The sequence below is a fragment of the Micromys minutus genome, assembly GCF_963924665.1.
Source record: "Micromys minutus genome assembly, chromosome: 1".
Taxonomy (NCBI): domain Eukaryota; kingdom Metazoa; phylum Chordata; class Mammalia; order Rodentia; family Muridae; genus Micromys; species Micromys minutus.
The window spans coordinates 138095286-138114369 of record NC_137969.1 but is presented as its reverse complement, the minus strand read 5'-3'; the positions used below and the strand labels follow the sequence as shown (position 1 = coordinate 138114369).

At 33.8% G+C, this 19084-nt stretch overlaps 1 pseudogene across 1 annotated transcript; it reads left to right on the top strand.

The window, feature by feature from the left end:
- Nucleotides 1-16653: 16653 nt before the first annotated feature.
- LOC308423241 (large ribosomal subunit protein eL13-like) lies at nucleotides 16654-17278 on the top strand (annotated as a pseudogene). The gene has a single exon. The product of its transcript is annotated as a large ribosomal subunit protein eL13-like (transcript).
- Nucleotides 17279-19084: the final 1806 nt, after the last annotated feature.

Sequence of the window (19084 nt, the reverse complement as noted above, 5' to 3'; positions counted from 1 at the left end):
GAGAAGGGAGACTGAAATTTTGCCTTTGTATTAGATGTTTTAAAAATATTCTTCTGCGTTATATAAAAATATTTCGTAAAGACATATTTTTCACTACACCTCTATCCAGTCATTTCTTCCCTTATTTACCTATAGATTAATGGCATCATTCTCCTCCCACGACAATTTTACTATTGCATATATATGAATGTGTTTGTGTACATGATTTTCTCTCTCTATAAACTGTATTAATCATATGTGAGAGAAAGCATGGTATTCTTTGTATTTATATAATTAATATTTATATTAAAATTAAAATATATTTTGGCTAAAGTAGTGTTACTCCATTTACTAATAAAGCTTTACATTTTTCAACATTTTAGAAGTTATTACTGAATCTTGAATTTAGAAAATGTATACTCCCCATGATTCTATATAGATAATTAAACAATTCTCCATAAAAAATGTAATCAACACATTGCTTCTCATATAGCATATACAATGGCAGAGACAAACTGGGCATTCATTTTCTTTTGGTTTTCTGGTCTTTTGTGCATGAGAAAAATAGCAAGATCTTGAAATGAAACTACCCTGACCTACAAAAGAAAATTAACTGTTATGTATTCGTATAGAGAAATTCAGGATCCATCATACTTGATCCATGACAGGATCTCTAGAGAAATGGCTACATGATGGGGAAAGAGACCTTTGGGGTACATAAAGATCAGTGATCAAGGTTCTGCTGGAAGGAGGTAGTTGCTCTGAAGAGGGTCCAGAATAGTGCAAGTTTGTGTCCGAGATAATTGGTTAGCTGGAAAGCCATCAAGAACATGTCTAACACATGATTAGTAAGCCTGGCAAGTATTAACTACAGTAGCAAACAGGGACAATATTCATGATAATGCACCTATGCGTGTATGTGATTGAAGTATGTCAACATTATAAAAATCTTGTCATAGATTGTATGTCAAATAATGAGCAGAGATTCTGCTAGAAGAGCTAGACAATGACTCTTCCTCAGATAACTCACATAAAGCAAATAGATCCAGTTACTGAGATAATTCATCTATAGCAATATTTTTCTCATAAAAGCAGTCCACAACAGAGTTGATATTGATTTTTAAAAGTCGATTGAACTTAAAATGAGAGCCCACAATTTGGAAAACAGTTAATAATATACACTGAAACTAGTTGAACTTGTGAGGATATCTCATCATGGCTAAACCTAAATAAATCCATATTTATTACATTCTGGATAACAAACAAATATGCACAGAAATGTGTTCTCAGTTAATCAGAGTGATGAAGAGGCTTTGCGTTTATGACAGTAATCATTATCCATGAGGGTACCACAGGAATTCTTCACACTAAAGGATGTGTTTAACTCTCTACCACTGAAATCTTACTTTCAAACACAAAGGCCTTACATTGCCCAACTCCATGTTTTCTTGTCTTCATACATCAACCTGGTTACTACAAGCTGTGGAAACTTCATAGGTATTAATTACTAATGCTAATCAGGATGTCCTATTAATCCACCGGGAAATACAGTGTTAGCCATAAAATATGATTATTTTTACTCATAGCAGAAGTTTCTTGCCTATCATTGATTTGAAGAATTACATACATTTCTCTCAACATTATGTATGAAATTTGTAAAATCTTCCCCATTAGCAAAATCATATTATTACACTTTAACATACTGGGTGAGTTATTTAAAGAAATTATAGCAGTTATCTCTTTTACAGAGCTGTTAAGTTTCAAAATACCCACAATTTCATTTACTAAAAGTGAACTTATTTTCATGGTGAAAATTAAATTTCTCCCTTAAAAGTAAGACTAATTGTCTGCTTCTTGCTTCAACATTAGCTTTTCCAATCAGGATCATGCAGAGTGCTGAGCATTCTTAGAACGAGATGGCAAATCAAGTAGATTTCTCATTACATTGTCAAAACACATGAATGACAGATAACATCATCTCTTTCCAAATCAAATTACTGTCTTGTTAAGCACTGATTAATTAAAATTTACATAAGAAGACATAAAATAACCATCAGAAGGTCAAGTAAATGATAAAGAACGAAGAATAATTTATGTGTTATGGCATGTATGACAAGGGGCTGAGTAGAATATTATTGTAGAACAATATCCCCCAAGTGCTGTATGGTCATTGCTCTCTAGAATTTTCCACAGCCATGGTTGGGTAAAGTAAAGATGTACAAGACTGGGGACATTTACTTTGTATCATGAAATGGAGGTTGTGGAAATTCTGCTCGTGGGATGTATAGACTATTCATGATTAGTAGAGAAGAGGCCACAGGAAACTCCCATCATTCCTAAGACCTATAGGCAGTTATTGGAGGGACATATGATGTGCACCCATCCTCAGGGATATGGACATTGTTTCACAGATATTGGAAACGTTTTTTCTAATGGTGTAGTCTTCCATAATTGTTTCTGTGTTTTCAATGTAATATTTCTCTCCTGCTCTTTAAGATCCCTCAGCTAAACTCATTAGTTTATAAAATCACAAGTGGGTAAAATCCTTTGTTTTGCAGTCAGTAATGTGTTTACTGAAAGCCAAGTTTGTTCCTGACAACTCAAAAGAGTATACACACACACACACACACAAATATATTCATGTAAAACTAGAGACCTAAATAGTAACTGTTATAAAACTATGTCAAAAATTTAAACTGTTGCCCTGAATTGAAGACTCTTCAATTATATTTATCATGTGATGTCAACACTCACTTAGACATAAACTTTGATAGGTGTAACCTACTGTTTTTGTTTGTTTGTTGTTAGACATTTGTTTGGTGCGTTCCACTTGAAATCTAACCACTTTTGATTTCAAATTTAAAATGTGAATCACTGGGGTTGGAGAAAAAATATGTCCTTGAAAAATGTCCATATGATACTTGTGGAAAATATTGATAAATTAGGCTATGTAACATTGTAGTATTGAGATCCTATATTATTTTAGTGAAAATAATAAAGTCATAAGGATGGATATAGGAAAGGAAGAAGAGAGACCTTGCAGTGTCAGGAAGACTTGGCTCACATTGTGACCTTTGGAGGAGCAGGAAACAAGTATGAAGTGAGAACAGTTAGAGGCTTGCAGATGTTGGAGAACATACGTAAGTAACAGTCTCTTTCTCAAACTCCAGAAGATCAATGCTGGGAACACAATTAGTATAGACCAATGTTTGCTTACCTTAGTCCTAGGCTATCTACGATTGCATGAAAATAAATGTATATTATATTAGGATACTAAATTAATTATTTTAATAAGTATTAATTTATTATTAGTATGACTTCAAAATACATAATTATCATGAGATATTTAAATGTTTTAAATGAAAATTAGTATATAACTAATGAGATATTGAATATTTTCAAGTAATTAAGATTTAGGAACTCATTGTATGCCTTTTTCACACTTTTAAACAGTTATGCTACTGGCTTTTGGAAGTCCTAACTCTTTCAAATACTTACACTATGTTAAATATAAAGGAAACATAAAATAGAAATTAGTAGGCTCATTAAAATCTGATGGTATTTTCTATAAATTGATAGATCTACCAGTTAATAGTGTTACATATAAATATTGGCATAATATTTGACAGGTTTGGCACATGTGTTTGGAAAGTTTCAAAAATTTCTGTTTCTTTTATTGAATATTTTGTACAGTGTCTTCCTGAGAATCGTGAGAAGCAGAGATGGTCAGGAGGGCAAGACTTTGCTGAGGGGCAATGGGGAACCGCAGGGGAATTCTGTGCAATAATTATATTGCCATTACTGGAGAGTCAGATCTTTTACTTAAGCTGATAATTTGGGATTGGTGTTTAATATTATGTTCACCTACACCTGAATCTTTTTTTAACAAAAGTATCCTAAATAAACGTGTCAGATGTATGAAAATAAACTATTATTATAGAAGAACTGCACAGAACCAACGTTTAAGGTGTTTCGGATAATTAAATAAGAGTGAGGAAACTGTCTAGGACCTAATTAAAACTCTACATCTGCTGAAAGAGTATCAAGAGACTATAGAAAATAATGCAATTTTTTTTAAGTCGCTTCTATCTCAAAATACAGTGTTAACAGCTAATAAAAATAGTAAAGACATGCGGTATCAAAAAACAATAAATCACCATGAATAGTATGAATGAGCAGTTTGTTTAGGGTATCCTGTCTGGTAAAATAAGTACTGTCTGAAAGCTTGATGCTCAGGGCTAGCAAGATGGTGGCACTGGTAAAAAGTGCCTGATATCAAGCATGGTGACAAGAATTTGTCCTTTTGTCTGCTCAGGTTGTTTCTGGCATGTGTGTCTCCCAGCACACATTAAAAAATGAATAAATAAAATATGTAATGAAATGGTTACAGTATAATGAAAATCTGAGAGAATAAACATGTATCTCCTAATAATATCAAGTAATGAATGAATATATTAAGTATGATAGTAAAATAATAAATAACACATGGAAACAAGTGTAGGTCGTATGTTACAACGTGTTTGAAAATGTATTTACTACATTTCTTTATTACAGTGAAGTATTGAACATATGTATGAGCAATTGACAATAGCAAGAAACACTGAAAAAGATTAACAATAAAATAAAATTAATGAAATAGCTTACATACTGTAGCACATTCATTGCTTCCTAATTTAATTTTTATTAGATATACCATGTCAATACATTTAAGCCTCACACACTGTTATTTACCATGATGTATTTGTATGTGGCCTTCTAATGCATATTCTAACAACCTTTTTATAATAGATAATTTGTATTTGTTTATTATGCTAAAGGTGGGCACTGTGTCTGGCATTTTTAAGACTTATGTTTTCCCAGAATTGGCAAGATTCATATTAAGGTGATTCTGCTGCTCAGATGAGCCCACCTTGAGTAATGCATCATACCTGTGCCTTCTCAGCAAAGATCTATTACCAGAGCACTGGGGCCTCGTGACAGTTGTCTTGATAGATGGTGTGCTCTGTCATGGGCATTACACTTTGTTGTATTCCTTGAGGCATTGTGCACTTGCTGAAGTGTAATACATAGGGAACAAAAGTGATTTCAGATTCTTTGGAAGAGTTTGTCACTCATCGAAAACTGTGGAATAGCTACTGCTTTGAGGAGGAAGATGAAGTAAGAATCATGAATGAACTTTCTATGAATCAACTTTCTGGGAAGGAACTTTACAATCAAATTGAAAACGAAAGTACATTAATAGAATGTTAGAGGCTAGATTAATGCACAGCCTTTTCATCACTATTTATTTGGGCTTATATTCTGAGATGATAAAAATAAAACAATTTTTGCTAAATGTATACCTTATGGAAACAGATTCACCTCCTAATTACATTTAAAATATCCAAATGTTTTAAAATAAAATTCTCCACAGAACTAGGAAGACCAAGTACTCTGTAAATCTAGAATCTTTACAATTAAGGAGCTGCTCATAAACATACTTTCTTCTCTTAGTTCTTTTTTATATATAATGCATTTCTTATATATATTTTTATTTGTGGGCCTGGAGAGATAGATCAGTTGCTAAGACTACTTGCTTCTCCTCCACATGATCTGAAGTTGGTTCCCTGCAATTTAGTCCTGAGATTTCCTACCTCCTGTAGCTACCAGGAGTTCCACTGTTCTCTTCTGGCCTCTCTGGGATTCTGCATATGTATCATACACTTCTATAAGCACACGTACACATACTCATGGATATAAATTAATCAGTACATTTGTTTTATTTTTCTAGCTGCATCCATTTACCTGTAAATGTAATAATTTCATTTTCCTTTTTTGTTTTCGTACTAGACTTTTATAGTGTATTCATCCATTAATGGACATCTAGGCTCTTTCCACCTGACTAGAGAAACATATTAATAAGTCCCTGTCACTTGCAATTTTCTAAAGTTTCTGTGGTTGATTTCAAGTTCTATGTAATGTAGTCTAAATTGCTACTTGGAATGCTTTAAATTAGTTTAGTCAATATTTGTTTTGTGATTTACTGTATAATCTATTATTATGAATTTCCCCTGTGGTGTGGAGAAAAACAGAATGCTCCACAGCTGTTGATTAGCGGCTGTCCTGATGCTTGGCAGATCCTCTTAGACCTCGTGTTGCTTAAAACCTTTTTATTATTTTTTTTTCTCTTGCTTTTATTTCTGTATGGTATATCCATTGCTCAAAGTGAGGCATTTCAATTTTAACAATTTTTGGTATATCATAGTTGTCATCTTTGTTTATATCTAATAAGATGTTTTTCTTAGATGTCTGGATGTTTGGCAGTAATTACTCTTTTTTGGGTCTTCCAATTATTCTTCATTTTGTTCGATTTAAATGGGAGTGTAGACTTCCTTTGTGACATTTTCCTCCACATTTGAGAAATTCCAGCCACTGTGATTTTAAGTATGCTTTCATTTATTTTCTGAAGCTTAGCTCTTTGGATAGTTTCCCATTACTGATCTGATTTGTTTATTATTTTTCAGTCTCCTTTCTTATTGCTCTCCGGAACTGATAGCATCTAATATATTGTTTTTAATATAAAGGATCCATTATTCTTATTAATTTAGCAGACTATGGAAATTGTCCATTACATTTAAATTTTAACAATAGTATTTTATTCTAATATTCTATTTCTGATGTATTTTCAATTATTTTTAAATTGTTTTTTATTTTTATTCTTTTTTGAAAATAGCATTTTTCTCACAAAGTATATCTGGATTACACTTTTCGCTCCTACTTCTCCCAGTTACTTCTCAGTACCCTTCCCTTCCAAATCCATCCCTTCCACTTGTTTGTTAGCCAAGAAAAAGAGTCTGAGAAACAACAACCAAAAGGATAACAAAATACAATGAGATGAAATAGAGAACATTACATCAAGCAAATCAACAGAATAAAAAGTTGTGTAAGAACAGTCACAATAAACAGAGACCCACTCCTTCACTCACTTAGGAGTCCTATTAAGAGAGTAGGTTGAAAGCTGTAATATGTGCAGTAAGCCTTACACAGACTCTGGTAGACCCTGTTCTTGATGCTGTCTTTCGAAGTTCTATGAGCCTTGCTCAGTTGATTCAAAGAGCCTTGTTCTTCTCATGTCCCTCATCCCTGATCAGAGGATTGTACACTCTCTGCTTCCTCTTCCTCTATGTTTCCTGAGCCCTAAAGAGAAGGTAATATGGTAACAACCTAAAAGTGCTGTGTGTCCCAAGGATTCTCTCTCTATGTAATTTCTGGTTGTAGATTTTTGCATCTGTTCCCATCTGGACTGAGTGAGGCACTGTTCTATAGATATGTCACAATTGTGATCAGGAGTCATTTTATTGATTGTTTTTGTGTGTTTGCCTTAGACCAATAGTGTTTGTTTTTACCCTATACTCCGGGCTATTCAGTCTATAGTCCATAATCACCAGAGCTGTGTCTAGTATGAAGTGAGACTTAAGTCAAATCAGATAGTTTGGCTATTCCCACAAATTCTGTACCAGCACTGCTCTAATATAATTTTCAGGGAGTACAAATTGTAGGTCAAAGGTTTTTTGACTTGGATGATGTTTATACTCCTCTTTTCTGAGTTTATGATGTAAGAGTATAAAAAAAAAAACATTAGAATGTAGGGGTGAAGGTTACACATAGACATTCAATAGGTTGTGTGGGTTTTGACCTCAGCAATGAGACCCTGCTCTCAGTTTTCAAACAGAAAACTATTGCCTCAGCAACAGCCTATGTTACTCGAGGATTTCCATGTGACTACCTTGACCAATTACACAATTAAATAAAACCCAATTTCAGTAGTGGAAGTCTCCTCTGGGGAAAAGAAGTAGCCAATTGGGACTCTATCTCTTCCACTGTTAGGAGGTCACATTTCAATTTTAGAATGTTCCCATCACACTACATTTTATACCAATCTTAAAACGACCACTCCAAGTTACAGCTGTCTCACCAAACATTCTCTTACTCTATACTTTATTTCTTTCTCACCTCAACAGATCTCCTTGTTCCCTTCTCCATCCATACCAAGTCACCAGTAAAATCTATTCTATTTTCTCATCTCAGTGAGATCCATAAACTCCCACTATTCCCTTCCTTATATTGAACTTCTCTGGGTCTACAGGTTATAGACTGTAATTTGTTTAATGGATATACCCATATATAAATGAGGACATACCATATATATCTACATATGGGTTACAACACTCACAGTGATTTTTTTTCTTTACTTCCAACCATTTACCTACAAAGTTTATGATGTAATTTTTTAACTGCTGAGTAATACTCTATTGCTTAAATTTGTCACATTTTCTTTATCTATTCTTCTGTTAAGGGACATCTATGCAGTTAATATTTCTTTCCTACTATGAATGGAACAGCACTGAATATGTTTGAACAAGTGTCCTTGTGTTAGGATGAAGAGGCTTTTTTGTTTTTTTTTTTTTCTTTTTTTTTTTTTGGCTATACCCAAATGTGCTATAGCTGGATCATGTGGTAGATCGTTTTGTAATGTTTTGAGAAATTACCACATGGATATTCAAAGTAGCAATATAGGATTACAGTCCCATGAGAATTAGAGAAGGTTCCCATTATTCTATATCCTCTCCAGAATGGGCTGTCATTATGTTATTGACCTTCAGCATTCAAATAGATGTAGGATGGAATCTCACAGTAGCTTTGATTTGCAATTCCCTGATGGCTAAAGATGATGAATGTTTCTTTGGTTCTTTCCCACTAGGAATTTTTCTATTAAGACTTATCTGTTTATATCTGTACCCCATTTTTAATGGGAAGATTTGGTGTTTTGAAAATCTAATTGTTGGAGTTCTTTACATATATTGGATATTAGTCTTTTATCAGATTGGTAAAATACATTTTTTCTACTCTGAAGGCCCTAAAAAACCAAATCTCAACGATAAACAAACAAACAAACAAACAAACAAACAAAACCCTTCTGTGGCACTCACGTTCCTTGACCTCAACCTTTATTACAGAACAATCGTGATAAAAAATTCATGGTATTGGTACAGAGACAGAAGGGTTGATCAATAACATAGAACTGAATACCCAGAAATAAAACCACATGCTTATGGACACTTGATCTTTGACAAAGAAGCCAAAAAATATGCAATAGCAGAAAAGAGAACATCTTATATGTTCTTATTGGAGGTATGTTCTTTACATTGAACTGAATTTTTTCTTCAATTCTTATATTTAGAAGTATTGGACTTTGTTACTTAAGAAATCTCCAGTTGAATGAAAATTACCTACCTATTATATTTCCTATCTTCATTTAATGCTGGTTTGTAAGATTTTAGACAGCTATTATGTCTACATATTTTCCCATTTTCTTATAGACATTTAACCTATTCGCCTGCTTTTTATATTAACTGTAATGCTTACTGTACAATAATTTATTCATTTATACATTTATTTTCTAATTTTTATTCTTTTTCAATGTCTAGATTAACTCTTTGTTAATTAATATTTTTATTGCAAGTATGTTATTATCTAAACCACCTTAATATTTTATTTGTCATCTTTTCCAGTTTATATTTATCTATTTGAAAAGTTAACATGGCTCTTCTTCCACTTCTTTGGAAAACTTAAAGTATTGGTAGTGATTGTAAATTTAGTTGTAGAGAATTAACGTAACTTACAACTGTCTATATTTCGAATCTCACAACCTCTGTTCTATTGTACCTAGCGTTTCACTTTGACATTCACTGCTATGAAACTCTGACTGTGTATTTTATTTCACTAACTACTGAATTACTATTAATAAAATAAAATCAGAAACAAACGCACATAGTACAAGTAAAGCCCACAACATCAGTATATATCTTGAAGGTGTAGCAGCACCATACAGTGACAAACCTATCGTGTCTTAACTACAATTTTTAAAGTAGTTTTCAAATCACACTATTTTGTTCTTCGTAAGCTTCTGTGTCTAGCAAGAAATGAATAAAAAAACATAAATGTCATTCTATATCATTATGTATTTACAATAACTTAAATTTAATAATTAATGAATCTTTAATTTGTGACTAATACTTATTTGATGACTATAAATGTGTTAGTTTATTAAATTTCTAAGTATGTCTCAAGGCTAGATATTGTGAGTGTAATTTGATCATTTATTTCTTTTGAAGAATAGATATCTCTACTATTATTGAGATTTGCTACTAAAAGAAAATAAAAATGGTAGAAAGTTGGAGTGCAACTTTATTTTGTAATTTACAGAACAGAGCTCACTTTTGAAATTAGCTTTCTTTAAATTCTATTTCCTTGTCTTTTTATACAACGACATATTTCACCACTGAAAGGCCAAAAAAGTGATATAACTCTAGAAATAACCATTTATGTTTTCTCATATATTTTCCCCTTGAAGAAAGTTTAATTTTTCTGTTTTCATTATTTTTCACGTTTGACCTCATAATGGTCTTTTTCAAAAGCACCAAAGGTTATATAAAAAGAAATTTAAAATAAAACAGCATTAATATTCAAAGAAATGCTTTAAGTATAGAGATTTTTAAGACGAGAGGGAAAAAAAAAACCATATAGAGATGCCAAACCTAGTTACACTAAAAACAAGTGAGAAAAAAAATGTAGATTACTTCCTGAGCTTTCAAAACCATCAGACATTCAATGTGTAGTAATGACTGAACATATTCACTGTACTTAAAGCCCATATAAAAAGAAGAGCCTAAGAAATTAGAATTAAAGAAGATGTGTGAAATTTGCCTAAGTACAGAATGCACATCTATTTTGAATTTTCTTGCTTTTATTGAAGACAAGTGGCAGATAATTTCACAGCTGTCAGTTAATGCACATAATGAATGCTTTATAAAAGGAGGAAAGCATGAAGTTATATTCATGTTCCATAAGTATGTAAAATAAATTCAAAAGGATGTCAAGATCTGGTATAAAATGAAAAATGCAGAAACACTTTAGTTTAATGATGTGTGGGGGTAGGGTGGGGTGTAGATGTCAATGAATATTTTCTTACTGTTTAGTTACATAGCATTATTAACTGATAGAGAGTAACTTTAATTACTCTTAAAGATTACCTTGATAATCGACTTAATAGTACATTTTTGCAGTTCTAAAGTTTTAGAACCCACAGACAGACTTTATAGAAACATAGATAAATACCTTCTCCAATTGTATAGAAGACCCACTTATATTTTAATAAAACTATACACTGTAATAGTAAGTAGGTGTGTGAAGTCTAACTAGAGCACATCTAATATCTTAAATGACACAAAATGCATTTATACAAGAAACGATTCATAATGTCTGAAAATAAAATGCCTAGAAATATTTTATTTTTATTATGATTGTGATTATCAGTATATTAGTTTAAAATGTTTGTAGAAATATTATGTATATATTCAGCAGTATTGGACATGAGTTGTACCACAAAACTTTATATAGATAGTTCTTGCATTGATGATACATCTTAATTGATGAAGTATCATTTAAATTTAGTGCAACTTCACAACTATTGAAGACATTAACTTGTAAAAACGTATATGTGAACAAGTGGAAGACAGCTGGAGTGGTACCCAATACAATGTACATGTATGCAGTGGAGACATCTAAGGGAAAGATAAACACAACAGTTTGTGCATTATTTAAAAAGTGGAACTGGACAAGCAAGAGTAGAAAGAGTAGTAGGCTACTACTGTTGTGAGTAGCCTACGCTGCCACCTGAGACCATGATAAAACTCAGGAGAGTGCTTCCACCAAGGGCTAAGTTCATGGAGAAGTACAGGTCTGTATCATGGGCTCCTATAACCACGAATAACTATGTATCATAGCTCATGTTACCACTACAGACTATGCTAAGATCCCTGATTTGCGCTGCCACATGGGCCCATGATGACGTCCAAAGGTTGTGAAGAACTGACTCCAAGACCTCACTGGTTCCAACATTCGGAAGAGATAGATGTTCTCATCGCGAGCCTGCAGCAGCACTTGAAAGAAGGTGCTGCACCTGGGCACCAGTAGATCTGGCCGTGCAGACCAAGAAATGGTTGAGCCAGCCTTGAGGATTGAAGAGCAGGATAACTGGCCAAGTCCATTGTTGGCTCTAATACTAGGGAGAAGGGGATCATGTACCTTGACTGGGCAACCTAGTAGTTGCTTTCGTAGCCTGGATGTGGCTGAGCTGGCACTAAAGGCAGGAGAGTGGGAGAGCTGTCCCTGTCTCTTTACTGGCTACAGTCCTGGGTGAGCTTGCCCCGGCAGTGCTGAAGAGCTTGCCTTGGTGGTGCGGGTGCAGTACAGTTGGTACTCAGACACTGCACAGGTACTGATTCAATGCTTTGAGTTGCCCCACTACAACATCTACTTCCTCTAAGAAACTACTGGAGTTCTTGAAGTAACCTGTCCTACAGATCCAAAGCAGCAGGATCTTCATGCCATAGGACAAAACAGGAAATCCTATAGAAGTCCAGCTGAGGATATGGTATTAATGGTATGGCAGAAAGTAGGAGCCTCAAACAGACCAAAGACTAATTGCAATGAACATTTGCAAGTAAAAACTTGAAATCAAATGGTACAATGTGAGGCCCATTATGATATACTGTAGCTTCCACTATGGATTTTTTATGTATATTTATTTAGTCATTATTTTTGTTTTCTTCTGGGGGTAGTTTTTAAAGCAGAAAGTGGATACAAAGGAATGTGTGGAACTGAAATATATGATGTAAAATCCACAAACAATCAATAAAAAGTTTTTTTTTTTTTAATTCCATCTAGTACCTAGTCGATGGAGCATCACAAGTTACTGCATTACAAGGAACAAGACATTATCTCTGTGACCTTGGGTTTCCATGGAGCCTTGACTCATTGCCACAGGCAAGATAAAGACTTGACAAAGTTAGTCAGAGATTCCATATGCCCAATTCTTATGAGAACAGGACAGGACAGAGAGAAGACTTAAGAGAGCAGAGCACACACACACACACACACACACACACACACACACTCACACACTCACACACTCACACACTCACACACAGATACATGGTGGGGAGATGGAAAAAAGTGGGAATTCAGATGGGGAGGGGAAAAGGGAGAGGGATGGGGAGAGGGAGAGGGTAAGGGGGAGGAAGAGGGAAGGGAAGAGGGAGGGGGAGAAGGAGAGGGAGAGAACAATTATACAAAGACAGGTTCAAGGTGAAAACAGAACAAAACAGAAAATGAGAAGAAACCAGAAGATTAGAACAGATGGCAAGAGTTAACATGAGGCCAAGCAGAACAATTCAATGAGATGCGGAGAGAAGCCAGATTGAATCATTCAGCTTGGAGAGGATTTGGAGCAAAAAGAGCTGAGTTGAACCAGTCAGCCAGAGTTCAGAAAAACTATAAAGTGCAAATTTATTCAGCTTCCGAGGTGACAATTACATATGGCAAATAAAAGTTACATTTATGCACAATTTTTACTGAATGTATAGTTTTTCACCAATTAAACAAGTCTGTATAACAACACACACACACACACACACACACATATATATATATACATATATATATTCAAATATTTACAAATGTATATTTTATATGAAGGCAAACTTATTCATACAATGAAATCCTAACGTTATTAATGGTGCATTCTCTCATTTTATTCAGTTCTTTATTATTTGATTCATTGCACATTTCTACAACTCACTATGAATTTGTAATCTTTTCTCTTAAATGCAAATTTTGGCCTTTTCCTACTATCTAGTCTGCTTTTCAGTAAGTTGCCCATGATTTCCAATTTTATTTTACAAGACTAGTTCATTAGAATTATAATAATTTTCATAGTAGTGATCAAATTCAATATCTCATTCACATTTAAAAAGTGTTCTTCTATCTTTGAATCATAGCATATCTCTAATAATAAAAACAAACATCTACTTAATCTTTATTAATACATTTGGGGTTTTCATAATGATATAAATATCCAGACCACCATATTACTCTTAATCTTCTTGTACCCGATTTTTTATTATTGTTCTTGTTTTATATGAAGAAAGTGGTAGGTGTTCAGAAACTGTTATTTTGCAATATAGCCAAACTGAATACCATTGAATAAAACCAATGGAGTAAGTGCCATGAAGGTTAATCCACTGATCCAATTTTTGACCCATAAGTGTAAGAAATAAGCAGCATTTATTAAGAAAGAAGGGAGTTTATCTTATCCTTATCACCCTAGCATTCCTCTTGACAATCTATAGTGGAAAATATTATTATATTTTTATAGATATGGTATCACTTGATTTTCATAGCTAGCACAATATGAACTTTCAGTAGATTTATAAGCATTCTGTTATAATGATGACATTTTAATAATGATAATTATGAAAAGTGACTGAATTATATTCAATGATTTCTAAGCACTTTTGGTAAGTACTGAATGGATTCTGCACAAATACAAAATAGAGAATCCATCTCAGAAGTTAGTGTTGTATATTTCATCTAGAGCTTAATACAAACTCCTGGCAAAGAAGATACCAATAATAAGCATGCAGAACTAAATGACCTCTTTGAATATCAGAAATAGTACATTCCATATTTGAAGATTTTAATGTACCTAATACTCAGTGGAACAGCATTTTATGTCATCTATGTCCTCATATATTCTCATAATTAGTCCCGAGGAAATTGCATGGGTTTGGAAAGTTGTATAATATTTAGATTATGAAACTTAACTGAACAAAAGTAGGTTTCTTGAGTACAGGTTTTATGAGTTTTATTATACCCCCTAATTCTGATGATTCTTTTTCTCTGAATCTTGAAGATATAAGCAAGCACCCTTAAACTTAAACTGTAGGTGAGCTGCCACATAAAAATTACAGTTATTTCTGCAACATGATTGACCTTACCCTCTTAAACCATGAGCCAAAAATTGATCCCTTTTTCCCTAAGCTGTGTGTTTTTTGTGTTTTTGTCATGGAGACAAAAAAGGTAATTAATATAAGTATATAAAAATACAGTATAAATTACCCACTGTGTACACATTATACTTTAAAAACAAACAGAAATATAAAATCAGCACCTGATAATTTTCAGGTAAATCTGAGGCAAAACATATAGTGAAATTCAACAATAATCTAGGAATCAATAAAATTCTCTTTGATGTAGATAATTTTTAGTATCCTTCAATTCATATATTGATAGGTTAGGAACTGCAATTGCTTAGAGCTCTATGCACAGTGACTTGCCAAATAGCTAGGAGGGAATTGCTAGCAAAAATTGTTCTTAAACTATTAATGAGTTTGCTAATTATAGTTAGATATATCATTAAGTATAGTTAGATGAAAGTATAGACCTTTCTTATATAATGGCTTTAAGTTATTTCTCTACGCACATCTGTTGGCATTTGCTCCTTGATATAATTTGTTTTTACTATCCACATCACTTCTCTTAGACTAGCTAAATTTAAAAACAGTAAAGGTAGAATTATATCTGTCAGTTTCAGAAATAAGGGATTAATTCTGGATTTCAAACCAACAAATTCAACACCTCTTCATGTTAAAAGTCTTGGAAAGATCGGGAATTCAAGGCATATACTTAAACATAGTAAAAACAATATATAGTAAACCAGTAGCCAACATCAAACTAAATTGTGAAAAACTTGAAATAATCCCATTAAAATCAGGGACTAGACAAGGCTGCCCACTCTCCCACTAAGTATTCAATATAGTACTATAAGTCCTAGCCAGAGCAATTAGACAACAAAAAGAGGTCAAAGGGATAGAAATCAGAAAGGAAGTAGTCAAAATATCACTATTTGCAGATGATATGAAAATATATTAGTATACTCAAGTGACCCCAGATATTCTACCAGAGAATTTTTACAGCTGATAAACAACTTCAGCAAAGTGGCCAGTTATAAAATTAACTCAAACAAATCAGTAGCCTTTCTCTGCTGAAAGAATAAACATGCTAAAAAAGAAATTAAGAAATTAACATCTTTCAAAATAGTCACAAATAATATAAAATACCTTGGAGTGGCTCTTACCAAACAACTGAAAGATCTGTATGACAAGATCTTCAAGTCTTTGAAGAAATAAATTGAAGAAGATCTCAGAAAATAGAAAGATCTCCCATACTCATGGATTGGCAAGACTAATATAATGAAAATGACCATCTATCTTATCAAAAGCAGCCCACAGATTCAATGCAATTTCCATTAAAATTTCAACTCAATTATTCATAAAGTTGGAAAGAGAATTTGCAAATTCATTTGGAATCACAAAAATTCCAGGATAAAAAAAGATTATTCTCAACAATTAAAGAACTTCTGGGGAAATCGCCATCTCTGACCTTAAGCTGCATTAAAGAACAATTGTGATTAAAAAACAAAAAAAAACAAAAAAAAAAAAAAAAAAAAAAAAAAAAAAAAAAAAAAAAAACTGTGTATGTACCAGTACAAAAAAAAAAATGTGTGTGTGTGTGGTAGTAGTACAGAGAGAGGTAGGCAGATCAATGGAACAGAATTGAAGACGCAGAAATAAACCACACATTTGTGGTCACTTGATTTTTAATAAAGGAGCTAAAACCTCCCAGCAGAAAAAAAGAAAGCTTCTTTAATAAATGGCGCAGGTTCAACTGGAGGTCAGCATTTAGAAGAATGCCAATTGCCTTTCCGCTCTGCTGTTCTCCTGTACAGGAGCCATGGCGCCCAGCCGGAATGGCATGATCCTGAAGCCCCACTTACACAAGGATTGGCAGCGGCGAGTGGACACTTGGTTCAACCAGTGGGCACGCAAGATCCGCAGACGCCAGGCGAAAGCGCACCGCATTGCCCCTCGTCCAATGTCCGGTCCCATCAGGCCCATCATGAGGTGCCCTACAGTTAGATACCACACCAAGGTCCGTGCTGGCAGGGGCTTCAGCCTGGAGGAACTCAGGGTGACAGCAATCCACAAGAAAGTGGCTCGCACCATCGGCATCTCTGTGGACCCTAGGAGATGAAACAAACCCACAGAATCACTGCAGGCACACGTGCAGCGCCTGAAGGAGCCGCTCCAAGCTCATACTCTTCCCCAGGAAACCTTCTGCTCCAAAGAAGGGAGACAGTTCTGCTGAAGAACTTAAACTGGCCACCCAGCTAACAAGACCTGTGATGCCCATCCGGAATGTGTATAAAAAGGAAAAGGCCAGAGTCATCACAGAAGAAGAGAAGAACTTTAAAGCTTTTGCCAGTCTTCGCATGGCCCGTGCCAATGCCCGGCTCTTTGGCATCTGAGCAAAAAGGGCACAGGAAGCTGAAGAGCAAGATGTTGAAAAGAAAAAGTAATGCGTGGTTGGAGAGTTGTAATAAATTTTCCATAAAGCAAAATAAAATAAAATAAAATAAAATAAAATAAAATAAAAATAAATAAAAAATAAATAAATAAATAAAAGAAGAATGCCAATTGATCTATTCTTATCACCCTGCACAAAGCTCAAGTCCAAGTGGATCAAGCACCTCCACATAAAACCAAATATACTCAAACTGATAGAACAAATGAGCACTGAGGAAATTTTCCTGAGAAGAAACCAAATTGCTTATGCCTTAAGATCAAGAATCAATAAATGTGACCTCATAGAAGTGCAAAGTTTCTGTAAGGCCAATACACTGTCAATAGGACAAAACACCAACTAACAAATTGGAAAAAAAAACATTACTAATTCTATATCTGATAGAGGGCTAATATCCAATATATACAAAGAACACAAAAAATTAGACTCCAAGGAATCAAGTAATCTTATTAAAAATGGGGACAGAGCCAGAAAAATAATTTTCAAATGAAGAATATCAGATGGCTGGGAAGCATGTAAGGAAATGCTCAACATTCCTTGTGATCATTAAAATGCAAATCAAAACAATCCTGAGATTCCACCTCACACCAGTCAGAATGCCTAAGATCAAAAACTCAGTTGACAACAGATGCTGGCAAAAATGTGGAGAAAGAGGAACACTCCTCCATTGTTGGTTGAATTGCAAGCTTGTACTTACGTGTTTCAGGTCAGCCTAGTCTACAGGGTGTGTTCTAGAACTGCCAAGTTACACAGAGAAACTGTCCCAAACCAACAAACAACTAACTAAACAAGCAAGCAAGCAAATAAACAAACAAAATTAACAAATAAAAACAAATTTTGTTTATCTGAGATCATTATTACATCACTCTCCCCTTAACCTTTCCCCTTTTCTCCCTCTTCCATTTACCCCTCCAATATTTTCCTCATTTTTTTTGTTCTCTTAAAATTAATGTCCTCTTTACATTCCTTACTATTCTATTTTTATTCCTAAATACAAAAATATACCTATTCAGTTTGTATCATATATATAATAACCATTTGTGGTTAGAGAACCAATTTGTGTTCTTTTCTCTTGAGAAGATTCACTTTCAACATTCCTTCATTTCCTGTAATTTTTTAAGGCAGAATTAATAAAGGTGTTTTGGATCTTTCAATACTAACATATATAACTACATTCTGTACTTTTGTTCTCTTATTCACAGGTATAGGAAGTAATCACCCCTCACCAAGGAAACATTTGTTTGCAACAGAGGAAGACCATAGCAGAAATTCACAACCAAACAGAATGTTGAGTTACACAGTCTGGTCCCAAGGAATACATGTATATGAAAACACTGTACCTAAAACATAGAGATCATTGCAGAAGATGAGCTAAGACCCAGAGAAAATCAGGGACTTTTCTATGAGATTAAGTTTCTAGGAATGTCAGAAGCTATACCCATTAAGTCTTACCAACAAAAATTGTCCATCTGTGTATGCACATTGAGTTATCAAAAGATTCCTATAATAGTTGATGCTTTGGTACTTTTAATTATTGCAATTGAGTTAGAAATATGTGTTTCTGGTGTTAAAGACTTTAAATTCAATATAAAGAAGCATTATATTCTATAAATATAACTATCATTCCTACCCTATATATTTCTCTTGGATTATATGTGAAGACCACTGATAACTCCTGTGCAGCTTTTCTTTTTTTTTAATTAAACAACTTTATTTAAAAAAAAAAAAAACAGAGGATCCAGGGACACAGGCCTGGCAAGACTGCATTGTGAGTAGCTAAGGCTAGGCCGAACACGAGGAA